At 34.7% G+C, this 25,441-nt stretch overlaps 1 protein-coding gene and 2 non-coding genes across 3 annotated transcripts in view; 2 read left to right on the top strand and 1 right to left on the bottom strand.

Moving 5' to 3' along the window:
- The window catches only part of IL1RAPL1 (interleukin 1 receptor accessory protein like 1), a 723,425-nt gene that overhangs the window by 539,146 nt on the left and 158,838 nt on the right, over positions 1–25,441 (bottom strand). The window lies entirely within an intron of this gene.
- Positions 6,966–7,045, top strand: LOC121103876. Its single transcript, XR_005836166.1, has one exon. It is a non-coding gene; the product is annotated as a small nucleolar RNA U2-19 (small nucleolar RNA).
- On the top strand, positions 7,219–7,288 carry LOC121103874. Its single transcript, XR_005836165.1, has one exon. It is a non-coding gene; the product is annotated as a small nucleolar RNA U2-30 (small nucleolar RNA).

Raw genomic sequence — 25,441 nt, forward strand, 5'->3', positions numbered from 1 at the left:
AGCCTAACTGGAACCACAGGAATGTGCATATTAATACAATATAGATAAAGATAAAGATTGAAAAAAAATCAAATATATCAGTTCAAAGTCTATAGAGAAAAAGTGATTAAAAAGTGAAGGCACTTGAGAAGTTTCTAAATTTCAGTATGAAAAAATCTATTAGAATGTTCGAGTTCTCCTTAAATATAAAAAAAATTACCTGTGATAATGAAAGATCTGCAATTACTTTAAATGCCATTTTTTATAAACACCTCTGTATAAAATCTCTTCATAACACATATGAATAATAAGCTCATATACATTAATGTACCTACAGCTGTCATAAACTTCGTTTATACGTAAGAGTAAATATAGAAGGAAGCAAAATCATTTGTGAAATGAAAGGGCACAGAGCCCTACAGAGTTTCCACAATCACCAGTGTAAAAATACATTAAATTATTACACATGATGATTATATTCTGGGCGATATGTTTAATAAGGAATGAAAAAGAGAAAAAAGAAAAAAAATGCCGAACGTTACAAGATCAGGGAAATCTCTTTTAAAATACAAACAGTCGGGGCGCCTGGGTGGCTCGGTTGGTTGAGCCTCAGACTCTTGGTTTCAACTCAGGTCACAATCGCACAGTCCTGAGACTGAGCCCTGCAGCAGGATCCGTGCTCAGTGGGGAGTCTGCTACTCTCCTTCTCCCTCTCCCTCTGCCCATCTCCTCGCTATCTCTCTCCCACAAATAAATAAAAACATCTTAAAAAATACAAATAGCCAGTATTCTCACTGAAAAACTCAAATGAATTAGTTATTAATATAAAATTAAAAGAATATTGGGGGTTCACTTTGTCTTTTTAAGTTTTGCCAAGATTAAAAAAAATGGTAATACCTACGGTTGTAAATAGGTTTCCTCATGCAAAACACGAAGGAATATAAATTGGTAAAGACTTTTTGGAAGACAGTTTGGAAATGTTATTTGAAAAATTAAATGGACATGCCTTTTTATCCAGAAATTACACTTCGAGAAATTATTTCTAAAGATATCACGTCAGGCACTTCCGTGTTTTGTAGATAACAAGGTGAAAAGTAAGTAAACACGACACAAGAAAAGCATTCCATTGCTTACATCTTCTCCAAGGGCTATTTTAATTTTACAAAATAAAAGTATATATTTAAGTTTAAAACTGGCAAATGGATTTTTTTTCTTTTTTCTCTTTTTCATTTCTTATTAAACGTATCGCCCAGAATATAATCATCATGTGTAATAATTTAATGTATTTTTACAGTGGTGATTGTGGAAACTCTGTAGGCCTCTGTGCCCTTTCATTTCATAAACCTAAAACTGTGAGCTTAGAAAATTAGAAATTCAATTATTTACCTTACATGATAGGTAATTTTCATATGGTTACATATGGAGAGAAAGAAAGTCTGAATTTTTACAAATAGATGTTATAGATAGATGTGTTCCCCCACTCAAATAACAATTTGGGGTAATTTTTTTGGAAGGAAGAGCGGTAGAGCAATAGTTTAATATATAAGCAAGATAATATATTCTGTCTTTAAATATAAAGCTTTTATCTACTATTTCCTTATGATATATATATATATAATGCAAATTCTACATATAATTCTAATCTCGTTTTCTGCACCCCTAATTTATTACGTGCAAATTAAAGGAATGTTGTAAATCTAGGATACATTATAAGGATAAGTTATCTTTATGCACTTTTAGAGTAGTTTGGTTGATTTAGACGTCCTGGTATCATGTCTATTTTTTTGCTACCCTTGTGTTTATATTTTTCTACATAAAATTGTCATATGCAATCTTCTACAAAAAAATCACATCAAATGTGCAAATATGATATAGCATGGTATTCATCACAGCATTATTTAAAATACAATATAGGAAAAGAAAGAGGTATGTCACAGGAAATTGAATAATTAATTAAATAAATTATGCTATATACTTGAAAAGGATGATGTCTATTTATATTAATATGGAAATATGTCCACATTATGTTATTAAAGAACACGAATGGATAAAAGAAAGCATATAAAAATATTGTTAGCAAGATATATGAAAGGATATTCGTCTAAATGCAAATAGGAGTCACCTCTGTGGTGTGGGATTTTAGGTGATTTTTATTTTGTGCTTTAATCCATTCATTTTCAGTGGGCACTATCACCCCATGAGTGCAGAAATTAGTTCCTGGGTGGCAAAAAAAATCTTGGCTATTATAATGGTTTATGGCATACCAAAAGCCACAGTATATAAACAGATATACCATATATTCATGGTCTTAAAATCTCGTGGGGGGTGGTAAAAATCTGAATCTTTCTAAAAAGGATGGGAAACACTTTGCTTTAAACTATGTGTTTAAATATTCTACGTGTACAGTTTTGCTTAATCACACACACACAGAGAACTATTTTCACTTTGAAAAACAGTCTTCTTTTATTTTGAGAAAAAATGGAAGGCTTATTACATTTTATGAATATTTCTACCATGAATTACAAAAGTAGGCAAAAAATGTAGTGTGGCTTAAAAAGTTAAGTCCTAGTAATTGCAGATAGATAAGGTATTTCTATGTCTTAGAATATTTATTAAAATCCTTTAAAAAATCTATTTACATTGATCCAGATTCCTTTCCTGTAAACTTGAGGTCTAAATAATGTCCTAGAAAAACTGTACCAGAGAATTAAACAGGCAAGGAAGAGTTTATGAAAGGCAATTGCATTAAGGGAGAGAGACAGAACTCAACTCCATCAAAACAAAAGGTGAGAGAGATTTTAAGCACTGAGATGAGCTAGTAGAAAAGTACTGGAGGAAGGGATTGGACACTGGGGGAAGGGATTGGTCGATGTAATTAGGCTATGTGTGTTTGCTAATTGACGCACTTATCAAAGTTAGACTCCTACTTCCCCATAGAGACTACAGAGAGGGTGCCTTAGCTTCCTTGATGACTACATATCAAACGGAAGGTCCCAAGTCTTAGAGAAAGACACCTCTGAGACTTAAAACTGGCAAGAGACTTGGAGATGATTTATACCTCAAAGGGGAAGGAACGAATTGACAATTTCAAGTTTTCTAAAGTTAACGCTCTAAGAACACGGAGATGAGGGACCTATAGTGATGAAGAAATCTGTCTGAAGTTAGCCAAGCTGAGGGAACATTAAGGCTGTCTTCGTCAATAAACATTCTGGAAAGTGCTTTCATTTATAAGGCCCCTAAGTTACCTTGTGGTTTACTAAAATTACTTTTTATTGTTATCCTACAGCTAAAATTAATGCAACACAACAGAGTGACTCCAAAAAGAGCAGTTAAGTGCTATCTATCTATCTATCTATCTATCTATCTAACCTGAGGGGTAAAAAAACTGTAATTTTTAAAGAGTGACACAAGATATTGGTGAATTAAAATTGGAAGTAAAATACTTTAAACCTTAAAACAATAGCACATGCCCATTTAGGGGGACTCCATCTAATTCCCACAAGTGATGACTTATTGTGGTAGTTAGTATTGAGCCTAATGGTCCTTATTAGGAAGACTTAACTTTTCCTCTCTTTTCCTTATCCACCAAACCCCTTGCTAACCTTTTTGTTTTTTTAGAGAGGGAGAGAGAGTGCAGGGCAGGGTGGGGGCAGAGGGAGAGGGGGAGAGAATCTCAAGCAGAATCCACCCTGAGATCATGACCTGAGCTGAAATCAAAAGTCGGGCACTTAACTGACTGAGCTACCCAGGTGCCCCAACAATTCTTTCTAATTAAGATAAGAGTAGCAAAAGGGGTATAACATTAGCAAAAGGAAGAAAACTGCCGAAAATGAGAGAGCGTTTAAGAGATTTTCTCCTATTTAATCATCAAATATGTAATTTATAATTTTATTAATGCTTTAGACATATGCTTACATGATGTGAAACAAAATATCAAAAGACCAGGAATGATATTTTCTTGATTGCAAGTAGATAACTCAATAGTTGTGTGCTGATTATTATGGGCTGGTATGTTCACTACTGAGAACCATGAGGAATGTGAAGTACCTTTTCTTATGTGTGCGCTGCAGCAAAATTAAATCTACTGGACAAAATAATCATTAGCATAACTTGAAGAATCTTGCAGTTCTATCTAGTTCTCAGCTCACTATAGCTATTTATTTGCAATATTCTATATGCTTTTTTATTAACATGGCCTTAAATTGAGAAAAGGAAAATGTGAATTTTGAAGTTACTGTGGTGAAGCGCATTCAAGTCAGACTTCACACACTGTAAAATCTGAATACTCAAATGCAAAATTGCTGAAAACAGCATCTCAAGGCTTCAGGACAGTTCATTATGGTAGGCTCTGCTGCCAATGTGATCTTGAAGGCCACAGAAAAAGTGCATCGTATTATATTTTAAGACTGCATCATAATTAAGTGCTACTGCTGTGTTTGTGGCTTCCAGAATAGTTAGTAACAGCACTCTGTCAGATAATTAGAAACATAGATCATGCAGATATTTCTTTTAATTTGCTAGAATTCACACCCTAGTATAATTGTTCTATTTTCTTTATATTTGGGGATGGCATTTTTAGTATGAAATTTATATGTCTAATATCTTGTTAGTGAACAAATCTACACATTTACCAAGAGTTTCTCTTCTGATCTCTTTCAAACCTTAGCTGCCAGGAAATGAAAATACAGAGTATATACATATACACATACATATATACATGAAATGCAAACATGGAAGGTGTGAATTAGATATATATACAAACACACATTTTACTTATCATGTAGATACAGACTACATCATATATATGTGTATGTGTATATATATACACACCTATATAATACATATATAGGTACATATATATATACACACACACACACACACACACACACATATAATGTAAGAGGGACAGAGCACTCTGTAAGTCATACCATAAATTTTATATAGAAATCCAGACTAATTAACCTTCTTCCATATATTGTTCCTTTGAACATTAAACACACTTGAAGCCTAACAAAGATTTGTATATCCTAGTAGAAAAGTCAATCTATGGTTTCTTAAAACGACAGGTGTCTGAGGTTTCTGAGTATACATATTCTCCCCAGGACAATGTTTTCCTTGATTGTTTTTGTCTGCTTGGAAACATATCTACCCCTAATGGGGAAGAGCAGTGCCTGTACTCCTCAAAGGCTGTCCAGCTGGTAGGAGGATTTTTATTTCATAAAATGTTCTCATCACTTTCCTCCTTTGCTACAGTGACTGTTCTCTAACATTGCTTATTTTTCATATTTGAGACAAGGGCTGGGCATATGGGTGGTAAGGGGACTGCAGGGAGTTTGTGGTATTTTCACTATTCCATGTTCACAATATACCCAACTATAAATATTTGGAATAAAATGACTACATGAGTCTCTCCCCCAGGCCCTAGGTCAGTATGCATTTAAAGATACGGCTTAAAACACAGTCGAATCTTCACTTAGATGTTAAAAGATAAGTCTTTGTGTAAATAAATGACTGATATAAGGTTCATTTCCATTCCTGAGGAACATAAAGACAACAGTTTTGAGCATTACAACACTAAAATGGAGTCTAGGGATGTGTTCGGGATTCTTTGATACATAGTCTGATCGGGTCCAAGGAGGTTAGATTTGGAGAAACAAGAAAGTAACTCAACTGATATCTGAAGAAAAGAACAGAGGTTCATTTTTCTTCATCTCTTTTCCCTGGCTTCCTTTGCTTTTTATTTTCAGAAGTGCTATCATTGAAAATGCCTCCAGGGTGTAAAAGGAATAGAGGAAAAGGAAGGGATTGGGTAGAAATTCCAGATACCAGTGAACTTTGAGGCAAAGATACAGAAAGAACAGATGGAAATACCAAGATACAGAAGGAGGGAAGGAAGTTAACAAAGTTCTTCTCAAATGGTTATTTGTAAGCACTGCTTGTATTTTAAAATGAAAATGTTATATTGTCAAGATTCTATCGCTTTTGAAATTCATTCAGTGGCTGTGAATTCAGGGCCTGTTGTGTGTCAGGCTCTGAGGATCCTGTCCTCATGTCCAGAGAGGCACACAGACTCTATGTCCTTACTACTCGGTGTGTGCTTTGGGGACTGCAGCATTGGCATCACCCTGACTCAGAATTTGCATTTTCACAAGACCCCCTTTTCATTCTTATGCACACGAAACATCTGAGAAACACTAAATATATAACTATAAAATAGTGTGAAACAAACGTGCTTTGGACATCATGAGAACACAAAAACGGGAGCCACTTATTTTGAGGACTAAAGAAAGACTTCACCTGGAAGGTATACATTAGGCCTGAAGAACATACTGGAATTAATCAAGTGAACGTCTATGGTGAGGGTGGACAGTGATCTGGGCAGAAAGAATACTCCTTGGTATGTGATCAAGAAAGCTTAGTTTTGCTGGATGGTAAAGTAGAATATGGCAAACGGATGATGTTGGGCAGGGAGGGGTGTAAGGTGAGTGAGGTGTAATGATTGATTGGGTTCCCTAACTAAGGATTTGGGATTTTATCCTTTGAGTAATGTGGAGTGAATTACTGATGGTTTTTCGGCATCTGGTTTTTGCAATGTGGAGAGTAGTTTTGATCTTAGTACACAGGACCCAGTTTCTTCAGGCCTGGGGTTGTGTAAATTTATCTTAGTTATTTCTTTGTTTCAGAAATACAGAAGAAATCAGTATAGTCCTTAAAGAGTCTTACATTGTTTTTACTCATTTTGTGCACTAGAATGGAAATATTTTCTTTTCAACAAAGCAAAAATCAGTACCTGTTTGTGTGATCATTTTCCTAGTCTGTATGAACTGGAGAGAGGCTGCTATTTGCTCTTCTATGCTCAGCTTCAAGGCAGCAAGAGACAAAAGTCATAGCAACATAGAGGATATAGTGGAACTTCTAAATGAATTTAGTTTAATCTTTTAGATTTAAAATGTCTAATTCTCTGAGATCTGTTTCTTACAGAAGGAGATCAATAATAAAAATAGCCAAATCTGAGCATGAGAACACCTGCCAGGCTACCTGATGCATGATCTTCATCGTTCTGAGAAGTAAAAGTCATTTAAAACAATAAGAACTTTTGTCTGGGATTGTCAGTGCATGAGTGTGAGTGCATATGTGTATGCATGTGTATTTATAAAAGTGACAGTGGATAACTGGGGACTTGTTGATGGATGAATGAGATGGGAGGTTATGTGTGTGTATGACAGATTAATCAGTTATGAGCAGTGATGGAGAGGTTTCACTACGGACCTTTATAACTATGAAGATTTCTACACTTGAACTGAAATCAGAATAAAATAAAATAAAATAAAATAAAATAAAATAAAATAAAATAAAATAAAATAAAATAAAATAAAATAAAATAAAATAAAATAAAATAAAATAAAATAAAATAAAATAAAATAAAATAAAATAAAATAAAATAAAATAAAATAAAATAAAATAAAATAAAATAAAATAAAATAAAATAAAATAAAATAAAATAAAATAAAATAAAATAAAATAAAATAAAATAAAATAAAATAAAATAAAATAAAATAAAATAAAATAAAATAAAATAAAATAAAATAAAATAAAATAAAATAAAATAAAATAAAATAAAATAAAATAAAATAAAATAAAATAAAATAAAATAAAATAAAATAAAATAAAATAAAATAAAATAAAATAAAATAAAATAAAATAAAATAAAATAAAATAAAATAAAATAAAATAAAATAAAATAAAATAAAATAAAATAAAATAAAATAAAATAAAATAAAATAAAATAAAATAAAATAAAATAAAATAAAATAAAATAAAATAAAATAAAATAAAATAAAATAAAATAAAATAAAATAAAATAAAATAAAATAAAATAAAATAAAATAAAATAAAATAAAATAAAATAAAATAAAATAAAATAAAATAAAATAAAATAAAATAAAATAAAATAAAATAAAATATTTAAGATCATTTTCAATACAATTTTCACAATATCTTATGCAATCCCTGCTGCAAACCTTTAAACTCAGGCTGAATAATCTACAAACACATACTTCCCAGAGCATAAAGTTGTCACAAACTTCAAAGGCTATTGTTTTTTAAGATTTTATTTATTTATTTGACAGAGACACAGCCAGTGAGAGAGGGAACATAAGCAGGGGGAGTGGGAGAGGAGGAAGCAGGCTCCCAGCGGAGCAGGGGGCTCGATGTGGGGCTCGATGCCGGGCTCCACGCGATGTGGGGCTCGATCCCAGGACCCTGGGATCAGGCCCTGGGCCGAAGGCAGATGCTTAAGGACTGAGTCACCCAGGCGCCCCACTCCAAGGGCTATTTAAAGCCTGTGCTGAGGCAAGTGAGTGCTACTGCCAATACTCAGACACACCACAGCCTTCAATAACTTTTACTTCAATCTAGATTTGAATTTCTAGGAAAGAACCCTGTTTTTGTGACTTCGTCCTTTCCTTGTTATTTCTTTGTTGACCTGTTGGATCTCTGATCCCAGTTCACACCTATCAACATGTATTTTAGACAAGAAAACTCAGGCCCCCTCCGCTCAGGCTCCATGGAGTCCAGCTACCATAGGGAGCAAGTGAGTCAAGGCAGTGATAACATCTCCACCTTCCATACAAATGGGAAATATGAGGAACTTTTTCTTATATTTTAGTAATCCTGATTCTTCATATGAGGGCAATTATATGCAAATTCTTTACTTATTTTGTTATAAAAGATTATTTTTTAAGAGTAGTTTTAGGTTCACAGCAAAACTGAAGGGAAGGTACAGAGAATTCCCATATCTTCCTCCCCGCCCCACACGCACAGCCTCCCCATCATCAACATCCCCCACCAGAGTCGCACATTTGTTACAGTTGATGAATCTACACTGACACATCAAAATTACCCAAAGACCACAGTGTACCTTAGGGTTCACTCGGTATTATACATTCTTTGAGTTTGGACGAAAGTATGACATGGTATCATACAGAGTATATTCACTGCCCTAAAACTCCTTTGCTCTGTCTATTCATCTCTCATTTCCCCACCCTTAATCCTGGCAACCACTGTTTTTCTTTTTTTTCTGTCTCCATAGTTTGAACTTTTCCAAAATGTCATACAGATGGAATCGTACAGTATGCAGCCTTTTCAGACTGGCTTCTTTCACTTAATAATATGCATCTAAGTTTCCTCCAAGTCTTTTTGTGGCTTGATAGCTCATTTCTTTTTAGAACTGAATGATATTCCATTGTCTGACTGTACCACAGTTTATTTACCCATTAATCTACTGAAGGATGTCTTGGTTGCTTCTTATTTTTGGCAATTATGAGTAAGATTGGTATAAGATCTGTGTGCAGGTTTTTATGCGGACAAAAGCTTTCAATTCCTCTGGGTAAATACCAAGAAGCACAATTGCTGGATCATATGATAAGAGAATGTTTAGTTTTGTAAAACCATCAATTGTCTTCCAAAGTGGATCCACCATTTTGCATTTGATCCTACCAGCAATCGATGAGAGTTCCAGTGCCTCCAGACCTTTGCCAGCACCTGGTGTTAGTGTTCCGGATTTTGGCCATTCTGATAAATATGTAGTGATATCTCACTGTCCCTTTTAATTTGCATTTCTCTGATGACTTTTATGTGGTACATCTTTTCAAATGCTTATTTGCCATCTGTACATCTTCTCTGATGAGGTATCTGCCAAAATCTTAGGCCCATTTTTAATCAGTTTTTTTTGTTTTCTTATTGTTGAGTTTTAGGAGTTCTTCATGTATTTCAGGTAACATTTCTTTATTAGATATGTCTTTTGCAAATATTTCCCCCTAGTTTTGTGACTTGTCCTCTTATTCTCTTGACATTATCCTTCTTAGAGGGGAATTTTTAATTTTAATGATATCTAGCTTATCAATTCTTTCTTTTCATGGATCATGACTTTGGTGTTTTAGTTGAAAGGTCATCACCAAATCCAAGGTCATCTAGATTTTCTCCAGTGTTATCTTCTAGGAGTTTTACAGTTTTGCATTTTATATGCTTGTGATACATTTTGAGTTAATTTGTGTGAAGGATTTAAGGTCTATGTCTAGATTCATCTTTGCCTGTGGATGTCTAGTTGTTCCAGTACCATCTGTTGGAAAGACTAACTTTACTCCATTGTTTGCTTTTGTTCCTTTGTCAAAGATCATTTGGCTTTATTTATCTGGGTATATTTCTGGTATTTCTATTCTGTTCCATTCTTCTATTTGTCTATTCTTTCACCAATAGCACAATATATTGATTACTGTAGTTTATAGGAAGTACTGAAGTCCTGTAGTATCAGTCCTTTAGTTTTGTTCTTCTTCTTCAATATTCTGTTGGCTCTTTTAGTCCTGTTTTTTTTTTAAGTTTTCCAAAACCCAGTTGCCAAAGATGCCATCCTGTCCTCTTAGATCAAATACAAATTTTATTTTAGGAACTCAGAGAAGTTTAAAGATCGACACAAAAGAGTTTTCCCAATTGATGTTTTACAAAATTACATGTGAATTCAATTTTGAGTAAACTAATGTCCTAGTTCTCTGAAGTTTTATTTAGATTAAACTGACAGAAGAGTATGGTGGAACAAAGAATATATACACATATATAATCGATCCTACTGCTGGAGCACACAAAGTCATACTGAGATACTAAGTTTGGCTATTTGTTTTGAGTTTTTAAGAAAGAGAGCATAGTTTCATTGTCATCTCAATTGTTTTCTTCTATAACCACAACTAACATATAAAAATGATGGCTATGTAGGTTTTTAAATACCTTACAAATATTAATTGATTTAATCTTCACAATGATCCTATGATGAAGATATGATTGCCTTCACTTTTCAGATTAAGAAACAAGGTCAAAGAGTAGTTAAATAATTTCCCCAAGGCCACATAGTTATTAGGTAGCAGAACTGTTATTGATTAGCCTTGAAAATGTGAGTGATTGATTCAGAGTGGAAAGGTTTAGGAGATTTTTTAAATCAAGGAGGTCTGGGTTCAAAATTGGGCTCAAGGATTAAAGTACAAACTCTTGGGCATAGTGATTAAATTCTGTTAATTTCAATTTGTTCATCCCTAAAGTAGAAACCATATCCCCCACTAATAAGTTCCTGGGAAGATGAAAAGAGGTAAGGATGTGAATGTTCTTACCATTGGTCCAGAGGCACAGAATAGACTCAAAAGAGGTTAACTGCTTTTATTATTACATTATATTTCCAATAAAATCTCTGTTGGTTGTAGCAATCAGCACTGCTACATAAACAATGCTCTCTAGATGAACTTAGTTCAATTATTTACATGTCAAATAGGTAACAATATTTGCAGTAAAATTTTCAACCATGTATTACATATGCTCTGGCTCATCAGACTGAATGTACTGAAGCACAAGATAATCATTAGGAAGAACAATGGTGGTTGTGAACAATAGAAATAAATGCAAACGTAGAGCTGGTTAAGGGAAGGAGAGGTAAATGCCTGTTGAATTCAGCAATTGTCCTTAACTTTAGAAGGCTAAACTGTACTCGTGGGGATGGCTGAGTGCAACTCAGGGATGCTTTTAAGGACTAAAGTGGCAAGCATTTTCCACCTACCGCTCATACCTTAAGGCCTGCCATAATCTCATTTATGGCAGAATGAAACCTGAAAACCTGGGCCTATAAAGACAAAAACATTAAGTTGACCCATTCCTACACAAGAGAAAGCACACAAAGCAGTGGGCCCCCCTTCCACCCTGACTGGCTGAGTTTTTTCGTTTTTATTCTCTGCATCCAGAACCTTCCCTGTTAACTGTCATTTTCTTTTGTTCAGTTCCATTGACTGCTGCTATTGCCAATGCACCACTGCCAAATTCAGATTTTCTAGTTTTCTATGTTCATCTTCCTTCCGTGTCCCACAACTTCTCTCATATGTGTTTGCTGAGTAGATTGTTTTTGGGAAGTAGAAAATCACTGTATGTCTCCTCTCCCTTGTTCCAGCAGTTTTAAGCCCCCCTCTCTCTCTGAGTTAAAGAAACAGTTTTAAGGAACGAAAAGAGGTTGGGCTAGCTACTGGGAGACATGGAGTTTATGACTTACAGCCCCAGTTGTACGTCTTACAACCACTGTGACAAAGTTACTTGCCCTCTGAGGAGTTCAAATTCCTTATCTATAAAACTGGAGGATTGTACCTGTGTCATTGGATGGTTGTGAGGATTATTTAAATGGGTTACATCTGTAAGGTACTTAGAACAGGGCCTGGCACTCAGAAAGCTACTATTATTATTTATTAGTATAATCCTTCTTCAAAATCTTCACATCCTGACTAAATGAAACTCCTCTCATGCACGTCTCATTCATTAGGGAGTCCTCACTGATTTTTTATTCCCACACTCCTGACAATGTTGAACTTCACCCAAGTCCTATGATCCTAGAAAACAACAAAGTTTAAGAACCCCCCCCTCCTTTATTGTTCCAGGCAACAGCTTACTGTAAAAATCTACCCTCCCCCTTACGACTTAGATAAAACTCATGGATGTTCCTTTGTTTACCTATGACAAGGCCAGATGCAGACCCTCCAAATTCCGACCTTTACTTCATAAATGATAGCTAAACTGTTGTCCCCAGTCATCAGCCAGAACAAAATGCTTATTAGACATAATTTGGGGAAGATTCTCTTCTTCCAGGCCCCCAACTTTGACCTCCCCTCATCCCGAGCCAGCATACAGCCATTCCTTAATAGGTCTTCCACAGAATAGGCTGGCCTCAGGGTAGAACTTTCTCTGATGTGCTGTCCCATCATGCCGCTCCTGTTCACCATTTCCCCACACCCTGTTCTTGCTAGCTTTGTTTTCTTCTCCCTATAAAAGAAAAACTCCTTTTGCCTAAATCCTGAGACCTTTGTACATCTTATATTCAGAATGGTCTCCCTATTGCAATAGCCCCTCTCTTTGCAATAATCCATCTAAAGAAAGTCCTTAAAAGTTTAGTTTAAAAATTTTTTTTGACATTTCCATGTCCAAATTCCTGCTCTCCTTGAAGGAGGATTTCAAATTCCATGTGCAGGAAACTTTCCATGACCATCCCAGAATTCCCACAACAATTTATGATCCATCTCTTTTATACTGAACTTTTTATTTTGTATCCTATTATGTGCATAATTTATTTCTTCTGCTTGATGATAACTGTCTCAGGAGATCTCTGCTTAATTCATTCTTTGATGTATCACAGTGCTTAGCACATTACACAAATAAGAACTTGGTTTTTATAAAGTGAAAGAAGAATGGACTTAGTGTATCTACAGAATCTATCTAATGGTAGATGGTAAAATGCAGTCAACAAACAGGGCACTCTAAGCTATTATGTCATCTATGATACAGTTGAAATCAGGTAAAATGTACAAAGTGTTAGGAATGATGCACACAGTAGGCATTCAATAAGTGCTAGTTTTCATCATCATCATCATCATCATCATCAGAATCCTCTTTTCTTTTCATCTGCATTAAAGAGATGTTCTCTTTATAGAGAACACCCAAATTACATAATTACTACAGCTGAAACTGACCAGGGAATATTAATTGCTTTTTTCTTTCTTTTATAATATTTTTTGAAATATAATTTCACTATGGTTTGTATCACACTAATGAAAACTGACTGTGGCAGTTCTGGTGTCAAACAACCCCTAGATACAAGGATAGATGTGTAGCTAACTTATTGCTGCTTTTTTCATTTTGTTGTTTTTCTATATGCCAGAGGGAAGAAACAAGCTTTTCTTGAGAGTCTATTACATGCTATGCCCTGTACTGGGTGCCTAAATATAATTCAACTCTCATCACTGTGAGAAGTTAACTTGCCCATGGTATCATTTTAGGAAAAAAAAATCCAGGTTTAGATTAGTACCTGCACATTTAATAAGCATTTCTTGGAGGAATGGATAATGGTTTATTGGCTTTTAGAGATTCTGCTCTTTCAAGAAGAGCTTCACACTACTAAGACATATGCCATTCAGAAAACTTGCTAACATCAAAAGAGTGCTAACTTTTAAATATTTTATTGCATTAGAAATTTTTAGCCCTGGGGCGCCTGGGTGGCGCAGTCGTTAAGCATCTGCCTTTGGCTCAGGGCGTGATCCTGGCGTTCTGGAATCGAGTCCCACATCAGGCTCCTCCACTGGGAGCCTGCTTCTTCCTCTCCCACGCCCCCTGCTTGTGTTCCCTCTCTCGCTGGCTGTCTCTCTCTGTCAAATAAATAAATAAAATCTTAAAAAAAAAAAAAAGAAATTTTTAGCCCTGAAAGGAGCCACAGAGTTCCCTGGGATACAATTCAGAGTTAGGACATTTGCCTAACACAGGTTGGAAGAAGGACCATAACCTGAAGTCACCTAACTCTAATCCACACTCTTTCCACTATATGGCACTGCCTCACATAATTTATAAAATCCTTTCCTTATCATTTTCTGGATATTTGAGTTGTTTCGAGTATTGTACCATTACAGATAATACTGTGAAGAGACAGCTTAATAACAATTGCTTCCATCCCTCCCTCCCTTTATCTCTCTCTCTCTCTCCCTCTATGATCAATGCTTAGGAAGCACTCCCTCCTCAAGGAGATCAGGCATATTTTTCCTTTTCATGTTGTCTCCTCTCTTGCTGCCCCCTTTGTCATATTTATTTATTTATTTTTCTATAACTCTCTTCTTTTTTGGGGGGGTGTGTGTTTTCTGTTAGTATTGGTCTTCTAAGCTGTCTTGGTATTCTTTTTTTCACACTGTAGTACTTTGTGAGCATTCCTATTTTAAAATACTCTGCTACGTATTTTATAAATGAATTGCCATACCCCAATGTTTATAGCAGCATTATCAACGATAGCTAAATTATAGAAATATCCAAATGTCCATCAACTCACGAATGGATCAAGAAGTTATGGTATATAATATACAACTGAATATTACTTAGCCACGAAAAAGAATGAAACCTTGCCACTTGCAATGACGTGGGTGGAGCTAGAGAGTATTACGCTAAGTGAAATAGGTCAGTCAGAAAAAGACAAATACTATATGATTTCACTTATATGTGGAATTTAAAAAACAAAGCATGAACATAGGGGAAAAAAAAAAGGCAAACCATAAAACAGACTCTTAACTATAGAGAACAAACTGAGGGTTGCCAGAGGGGAGGCAGGCGGATAGGCTAAATGGGTGATGGGTATTAAGGAGGGCACTTGTTATAATGAACACTGGATGTTGTATGGAAGTGACGAATCACTAAATACTACTTCTGAAATTAATATTACACTATATGTTAACTGGAATTTAAATAGAAACTTGAAATTTAAAAAAACAGAAAAAAATATAAACGTATCACCAGACTATACAAGCTTTTAAAAACACTTCAGTTGACCCTATATAAGGAAAATTATGTTGTGCTGACTTTAAAATAATATCATTTGAACTACTATGAAGAAATAACAACTATTATAGCTCATTAGGATTATTACACATTAATTTGAGAATAATGAATATACAAAGAATTTTAAACAAAATAGTTACATTTTAAATTATTTTATGCATAAGCTGAAAGCCCTAAAATAATTACTTATATAACAGGTTTATGATTAAGACTAAAATAACATTTAGCTGAGTTATTTACAATAGAATACATTCGTACAATACATACCCAATTTAGCTTTTGTTTATTCAACATTTCAAAAAGGGCTTATTAATCATCTTCTACCATGTGCTAAATAATGCAGAATTACTGATAAAACCAAAACAAATGAGATGAAGTCTTACCTCAAGTAAATTAGAAGCCATTGAAAAACAGTGTCAATAAATCCCAATAGCCAAATAAGCACAGAAAAAACAATGCCAGAAGCAATGTGACCTCTAGGGAAGAAGGGACTGTCCTGATCTAGAAGGAAAGCACTGAATGCGGACAGGTGGAGATGGGTTTTTGAGCTGTACCTTGAAAGACAGGTAGACTCTGAACAGGCAGAGATCTGGTATGTTTGCAAAGCAGATGGAAGAAAAAAAGTATAGGAAGAAGCATTCAGATGCGAAAGTGGGAGGTGTATAGCTTAGCAGTTTCCCTTTGAGGTCTTTCATGACTTGACAATAAACATCTCTTTTATTCAAATGACTTTGTATCAGCAAAATGTGCCTAACTGTGTTACTTAGGATAAGGCTAGCTGCTATAAAAATAAACCTCATGATTTCCCTGGTTTAACTTACAGGGTGGTCATTTCTCACTCCCAGAAGTATGCAATGAGTGTCCTTCTGGTCAGTAATCAGCTTTCCCCCATGATGTGATTTAGACAGCAGGGCTCCTTCCCTCCACTGGAGCCTAGGCATTCTCTGCCTCTAAGCAATTACTGGGCGAAGAACGGGAGAAAGAATACTCATTTCTTCACTACTTTGGCTCAGAAGTGACAGTTCCTCCTTTTCCTTGCATTCATTAGTGAGAACTAGTCATGTGGCTCTACCAGAAGCAATAGGGGCTAGAAGATACCCAGCTGACCCTTGAACAACACAGGTTTGAACTGGATATGTCTACTTACATACACAGTTTTTAAAGTAAAGTACTATAAATACACTTTTTCTTCCTTGTGATTTTCTTAATATTTTTTCCTCAAGCTTACTGTATTGTAAGAATACAGTATATAATACATATAACATACAAAATATGTGTTAACTGGCACTTGATATTACTGGTAAGGCTTTTGGTCAACAGTAGCCTGTTAGTAGTTAAGTTTCTGGAGAGTCAAAAGTTACCCGCAAATTTTTGACTGTACAGGAGGTCAACCTACTGAATGAAAGAAGATACTTGCAAATGATATATCTGATAAGGACTTAGTATTCAAAATATATAAAGAACTTACACAACTCAACACCAAGAATACAAATAATCCAGTTAAAAATGGGCAGAGGACCTGAATAGACATTTTACCAAAGAAGACATAAAAATGGCCAATAGATACATGATAAGATGCTCAATATCACCCATTCAGCAGAAATGCAAATCAAAACCACAATGAGCTACATCACCTCACACCTGTCAGAATAACTAAAATAAAAAACACACACACACACACACAAAACCCGCAACAAAACAAGTAAGTGTTGGTGAGAATGTGGAAAAAGGGAAACCTCACACACATAAATTGGTGCAGTCACTGTTGAAAACAGTACGGAGGTTAATTATCTTAAAAATTTAAGAAGAGAATTGCCATATGACCCAGTAATTCCACTACTGGATATTTACCTAAACAAAACAAAAACACTAATTCAACACTAATTCTTTGACTATCGTAGCAGTATTTACAATGGCCAAGATATGGAAACAGTTCAAGTGCCCACCCATAGATGAATGGATAAAAAAGATGTAGTATACATACATGATGGAATAGTACTCATCCATAAACAGAATGAAATCCTGCTGTTTGCAACAATGTGGATGGACCTACAGGGTATAATACTAAATGAAATAAGAGAAAGACAAATACCAAGTGATTTAACTCATATGGAAGTTAAGAAACAAAACAAACAAAACAAGAGATGAACAAAAAAACCAAACTCATAAATATAGAGAGCAAATGGGCAGTTGCCAGAGGGGAGGTAGGTGGGGGATGGACAGAACAGATAAAGGGGATTAAGAGCACACTTATGATGATGAATAGTGAGTAATGCATAGAAATCTTGAATCACTATATTGTATACCTAAAACAAATATAACAAAGAAATACAATAAAAAAACCCCACACACATTACAGGTAAATTTGTGACTACACAGGAAGCCGGCACCCCTAATGCCTGCATTGTTAAACAGGTAACTATAGGTCCGGGCTGAGCAGCTGCTGCCCAGCAAGAGCTCCGTATTACACTAAGGAAAGAAGAGTCTACTCTGCCACACCCACCCACTAAAGAACTGTGTGGCAAAGTACAGAAACACATATATGAAAACATATCTGAGATTCCAATTAAGGGTACACTTGACATGTTGATACCACAGAGCTTCACCTATATTGATAACTATGACTCTAATAGCTGCAGTGAAGTGGAAGACTTAACCACTACTAGAGAGGAATTGCTGAAATACTCTGTCATTATCCTCTGGGACTCTGATTATGCACCAGAAGAAAGTAGCACAGATCAAAACCAAATTCTCAGGTTAAATTTGACTTTACCAATGCCTAGGAATTATTTGAATAAGAATAATGTCATTATAGATGTTTCTAAATTAAGCAAATGAACAAAAAACATGTCAATGTTAGGATTCTTATGAATTAGAAATGTAGGGTCCAAGTGGAACTTCTAAGGTAGGAAAATTCTGCCAAACAAATTTGTATTTTGGAATTTAACTGTATTTCACACATCAAAATAGTCTCTCTGGCTTTTATTTTATCTCTCTGGAAAATCACCTTTTCTTGACTTCTTTGTTATCCTTACAGCATTTTGTCCTTTGTACACCTCACATTCTACTCTATACCTTGTCCCTGAATAATCCATTCACTGTTATAAGTCAAGTGTCATCTGTGTGCAGATTAATCTCAAATTCTTAACATCTTCCAGGCCCATATATCTAATCATCTCCTGAAACCCTCCAATAGACAAAGCCAACATCATCAAACTTTAACTGCCACTTTCTGGGCACACAATCTAGTAGCCTACCAAAAATCCATTTGTTGACTCCTGCTTCTTGCCATCCTTACTATCTTGATGTTGTTTCCCCTACTCCAGGTCCTCATGTGCTTCATGGGAAGGCTGAGGGCCTTTTAAGTCACAGGGTTGATCACAAATGGTCAAAGCCAGTCAATTGATGGTGATCTTAGCTCCCTTTCTAGTGACTGGTTTATTCATGGGCAATTTTAAACAGTGGGATGGTGTCTGAAAGTCTGCTCTGGGAGCTTCTGGGAAAACTGTCCTTGCTCTTGTTTAGTGAATACAATATGGACCAATTCTTTTTTTGTTTGTAGACACAGGGGTCTTCACGTGATGCCATTTGATAAGCCAGCCTAAACGGTCAAGTCATTTGCTGAGAACAGCAGAGAGTAAAGACAAAAAAGAAAAGAAATGTCCTTGATAATGTCATTGTAGCTGCTGAATTACCCATCCTGGGCCTTTTCTACTTCTGGAATTCTTGTTAGGAATCATATTATGTGTCTCTGTTACTGAAGTCATTAGTTACTTGGACTAAAATAAACAAACAAAAAACAACTAATACACTCTTCAAACAGGCTCATCTTGAAATCCTTCAAAACTCAAATCCTCCAAACAAAAACTGGGCCCCCACTCCACGAACACTCACATGTAACTAATCTTCTCATTATTTTGTCCTACCACCTTTGTATATCTTAAATCTGTTACCTTTTCTTCAAACTCACTGTTTTTTTTTTTAAAGGTTTTATTTATTTATTCGACAGAGATAGAGACAGCCAGCGAGAGAGGGAACACAAGCAGGGGGAGTGGGAGAGGAAGAAGCAGGCTCATAGCGGAGGAGCCTGATGCGGGGCTCCATCCCACAACGCCGGGATCGAGCCGAAGGCAGATGCTTAACTGCTGTGCCACCCAGGCACCCCTCAAACTCACTGTCTTATCTTTGTTTCAGCCTCTTGTTGTCTGCCGTCAAAAACAGTGCCACTTTAAGTATTTGGGGTAAAGAACATCTCTACTCTGCTATTTGCAATCTATACTTTGAATAGCACCCATGTGGAAAGTAGCTATAACTTCTTCACTTCATTTAAAATAATAAATGCAGACCTTACAACTATAGAGCACATTCATTTATATGTTGTAAGTAGCTTGCATAAGTATACAAGTGTTGCTCTGAATGTAATTCTATTTCTTACAAAATGTTTATCAAATGATTTTGTTGAATAAAAAAGCACATGAAAAGACAGGTCAACACTATTGAGTTTATTTAAATCATAGAGAAATTAGATTAATATAAAAGGATCTAATTATATACCCCAAGTGGAAAACATCATCAAAACTATTTCACTATATTTGTACTAAGCTATTTTGCTTTAATCTAATTTTAGCAATGTCATAGCCAACCAGTAAATAGTAAATAGCTTACTACCTCTTTGCTGCCCCATAACATATTGCTTTCATATTAATGGATATTTTTCACATCTCTGCTACTTCACTCCCTTCATGTTTGGTGCTACTGGTTTCATTATTCTGAAAGGGTTATATGATTAACTAGCTAAATAGCATCATAGCAACAATATCTAAGTAGAAACATTCTGTTTTCAGGTTATATTTTTAATCGGGGACTCATAAAAGTTGATGCATAGAAGAAACATGACATGTTCGTGACATTTAGAAGCCACGATTTCCCTTAAAAAGTTTAAAATGAATTTTTACTTTTTTTAAAAAAAAGGACATATGTTTCAGTGTCATTCTTTCATCCTTAATTTGACAGAGCAAACCTCAATTTTAAAAAAAGCTCAGCATTTGCTTTGTGATCATAAGTGATACATTGAAAACCAAACGTTTTAAATAAATATTAGAAATCACAAGACTTAGAAGGAAGGGCATTGAGATAGCAGCATTTGTATTCATGTTTAGAGTATGTGTCAAGGTTTAATGAATAAAGCAAATGTGCCCTTCAAAAGATGCCAGTGTGGAAACAGCATAATTTCCTAATGGAACATTAACAATAAGTGCTCATTAAAAGTTCCGAAATTTTCTGTTGACAACATAACATAGCAGTGACTACAGATAGTACTTCTATATTTAAAATAATGCCTCTTAAATGTTAATTTGTATTTTTTACTTCCCTAATAAACACATTGTACTGTATCATTTGAAACAAAGTCTATTATATTCATAATGAATCTTTGATACTGTTTATATTCCAATAAGTCCTGGTTGATATATTGGAGTAGAACCTTATGCTAAACCCAACAGATAATTAAGAAATATATAGTAAGATCTTCTAGTTAAGGCACAGAGTAAGCTCTCTCTTTGTATCTTACATAGAATTCATAAAATGTCTTTAATTTGCATATTCATGTTGAACTGTCCATTTATAATTCACTGGATTTTTTAGGTCTTCCAGATGGAACAACAGATGCTAACATAATGACTAAAAGCTTTGGTCAAGCATTTTAAGAAATGAAAACATTAATTCCTCTTATGCAAAAGCCACATATTTTGACATGAATAAAACCAACTCTATTTCCATGCAGTTTTTTCATAGGTAGTTTTTAAAAATCCTTCTAAATATGTTATTATACAAATGTCTGCATCAATTGCAAGTTACTTTGCAAGAGTTACCTCTTGATTTTATCAAGAAAGAGACTTCAAAATTACAGGAAAGACAAGTTAAAACCCTGGAATACTGTATACCTAGTGGACCTGTTCATAGTGCAAAAATAATAAAAGCTCTTCCAAATAGTTAAAACCTTTCCAAAATAAACATTCATCATTCAAAATCTTATTATGTAATTATGAAACTGTCACATCAAACCCTAATATTTTGATTTTCTCAACTACTTCCTGTTTTTTAAACTATAAAATATCTTTGAAAGATGTGAGTACTAAAATAATTAGCAATGAAAAATCACTGGAGTCTCCATGATCTTCCTCCAGCTTGTCTATGCCTAAACATACCTCAGAGGGGAATCTATCCTTTTTTTTATAATTCCTTTTTTAATTTAAATTTTTATTTTTTAAAAGATTTTATTTAAATTCAAGTTAGTTAACATATATTTTATTATTAGTTTCAGGGACAGAATTTAGCAATTCATTACTTGCATATAACACCCAGTGTTCATCACAACAAGTGTCTTCCTGAATGCCCATCACCCAGTTACCCCATACCCCACCCACCACCCCTCCAGCAACCCTCAGTTTGTTCCCTATAGTTAAGAGAGTTTAAAAGCCTTCAAAGAAGATAGCACCGGTGATCTCTCCCAGTATTGACCAATGAGTTTTCCAGGAACCACTGTCAAATGCTAAACTCAGAGAGCTATAAATGTCATCTCACTTGACCAGAAAAGAAGATGAGATGAGGAGAAAGTAAACATTCTGCCATGTATGCAGCAAACAATTAAAAAAAAAACCACCTAAATCATGATGAAACCTTTACTTGATGTATTTTTAGTGCAGTAACTTCTAGTTGCTCATCCATTATCCTGAATTTTCCCAATTCTTAACATCTGATTATATATATTTTTTAATCCAAAGAATATTAATATTATCAGTCCATTGAATCTTTCCTACTTCCTCCATCTCTAATCATTAGTGTGCTTTCTTCCACAGTCTCCACAAGATCTTACTGTCCTTCTTAATTTGGTGTCTAGGAAAGAAGAAACATAAACTAGGGGCTTCATTAAGAATAACACACAAAGTGAGTATGATAGGAAACTGGCCAGCAGAGTTCATTTTTTTTCCTCAGTTCTGTACACATTAAGCTAACAGAGTTCAGTTTATTAACAAAAACACCCATAGTGAAGTAGCAGCATGATCATACTGCTTTTGCAATAATTCAATTGTAGATACTATGTGTTATTGTTCATTTTAAAAAATAAGATAATAGGAATTTATTTAAGCTAATATTGGGATGATATAATATCATTAAGTCTAGGAGGAACCTACTGCTTACACAAATCAACTTGGTTTTATTTATACCAATAAATTTCTTGCCACTACATAAGCAACAATAAAATTAGGAACATAAGAGCTGCATATAAAATAGGTTTGATAATTCTGTAAAAGAAAAATATACAAAAATATAAAATAAAAAATATAAAAAAATTATAAAATATATACGTACACTCATACATATAGGTATTGTCACACTGAAACATCTAATTAATTTGCTGAACCATTAGGAAATTTATCTTGCCCAATACCACATAAGTTATATTATTGACATTATGTACTAAGTTTAGTCTTCATATTTTAAAGAGTGTGCATAGAGCAAGGTACTAACTACAATTTTTTTGAGGGTTCAGCCATCTTTACTCATTAGTGCTCAGAGACTTAACTGCCGTCGAATATGTTGGAATCCTTCCTCAAGATCCTAGATCCTATTATATTTTAAGCTTAAAGATTTTGCTTTTAGATATGTAATCATCTATCCACATCATTCTAGATTTCATTTGCAATCTCTGATTTGATGAGACTGGGAGGATGGAGAACGCTGAGCAATAGGGGTGTCAGCTTGTCCTATGGAACTGTCCACACCAGAGCTTCTGTACGGAAACAGGTGTGATATTGAGTTCTCAGTCAATTTTGGTGATGTCAAAAATAAAAGCAGTTAATATAAAATGCCAACATAATGGCTTGAGTTTCATAAGTTTTATGGAAAATCAATGCCTGTCAAACTAGAGAGCCAACATGAAGTAGGAAGAGGATGCTCCTTAAAAAAATTCTTTGATATAATACAAAACCTTTAAAATGTACTCCAAACTATTAACAATGACGACCATTTATTTAAAATGGACATTCTGTGGTAAACTATACATGACATAAGGTTTATTTTATTGACCGTTGTAAGTGTACAATTTGGTTGGCATTTAGTACATTCACAGTGTTGTACAATCATCACCACTATCTATTTCCAGAACCTTTTCATCCTCCCAAGCTGAAACCCTGTAGCTGCTAACAACAATCCTCCATTACCCCTCCTCCAGCCCTTCTACTTTGTGTCTTCACGAATTTGCTTATTCTAAGTATCTCATATAAGTGGAAACATGCTCAAGTGGGTTTTTAAACATGACCCACAAAGAAGGAACCAGGTTTGTAAAAAAGAAGTGACATTAATGAGTCAAAGTTATACACACACACACACACACACACACACATACACACACATATATATATAATCAGATCAAAAGCAAGACATGCATATATTCCTCATTTACACCCCTTACAGATACTGGACTGCACTTGTTAACAGATCATATAGATATAAGATTTTCTGAGATTTCTCCACACATATAAATCATTACTTAGTATTACTCAATGATTTGTATTGATGACAATCAATGTCATTTGAAAGACTGGGTTAAGATTATAAATACTAACATCCCATTAATTAAAACAAGCCAAGGTAAAGAGTCACAGATCAGACCAAACCATAAGAGTGGACACTTCCATTTGCACATTTCTTTATAGCCTGCTTTCACATGCCTGAGCTAATTTACTCCTTTCCATAGCACTGTGAACGGGTATTCACAGTCCCAACATTAAGACAACACTCAAGGAAGTCAGGTGAATTGGACAAGGTCTTTTAGCTCAGGTGTGGCATAGCTACCAATGGAAATACAATTAAGGCCTCCCCTTAGACTTTTCAAGAGTGAGATCACACTCACTTTCTAGAGCCACGCTGTCCAATAGAAATATAAGGCGAGCCACATATAAAATTAACAATTTTGTAGTGGCCACATTTTAAAAAGTGAAAATAGGTAAAATTAATTTAGTAATATATTTTATTTAACCAAATACTACAACTTCAATATGTAATCAGTATAAAAATTACAAATGACATATTTTGCATTATTTTGTCATACCAAGTCTTTGCAATCTGGCATGTATTTTATACTTACATCACATTTAAATCCAGTCTAGTCACATTTCAAGTGCTCAATAGGCACATGTTGCCAATGTCTACTGTTGTCAGCATGGTTCTGAGACATTTACTTGTTTCTCTAATTAACTAAACTAATCATTCTATCAGAGAATATTTATCGGTCAGCTCTTCCAGCCTCACAATTGAGTTTACTGAAAAAAGCATAAGAGAATTGGAAGCAGGAGAGTGCAAATAAAAGAATGGAACTTCATTAGAAACGATGATGATGATTTGTATTTAAAATTACAAATTCATGCCCACGAGGTACTTTGAATTTCATCCTTGGTAAAATGTAGATAATAATGCTTATAAATCTTTTTGCATAGTGACTGCCATATGGTCAGCACTCAAATAAAAAGTTGCTGTCTCTCTAACAATGAGGTAGGTATGAGTTGGGTTATTGGTGTGCAAGGAGAGAAGCAGTACAGATCTCATACCAGGGTCAGACATGAGGGATGACCGGGGACAGGAAGACTGCATCATTTCTCAGAGGCAGGCAGTCTGAAGGATTGCACTGGTAGGGTTATTGTAATGAAAACTTTCTAGTACACTTCAAATCCAATGTTGTCAAACACAGCAAGAAATTAAGGCTAGCTCTTGCTGATAAACCATGTCAGGTAACAATACCAAAAAGCAGGTCATAGAATTCAATCAAATCAAAAACATAATAGATCTGGGGTAGGGAGTACTGCTGACCAAGTGCTCTTCTTAATATGTATGCTGTCACACGGCACCAAAAATGGCATCGTTCTTTTAGGATTTTTAAATAACACTCATCATTTTAGGCATAACTACTTTATAGCCTGTATCTATGGATTCTAGTACTTGACATTCTTAGGGGTGTAACATAGGCTTGTTTTTTCTTTTTGTTTTTGTTTTTGTTTTTAATGCCATCTTGACACAA

Source organism: Ursus maritimus (assembly GCF_017311325.1).
Source record: "Ursus maritimus isolate PB19 chromosome X unlocalized genomic scaffold, ASM1731132v1 scaffold_X1, whole genome shotgun sequence".
NCBI lineage: Eukaryota > Metazoa > Chordata > Mammalia > Carnivora > Ursidae > Ursus > Ursus maritimus.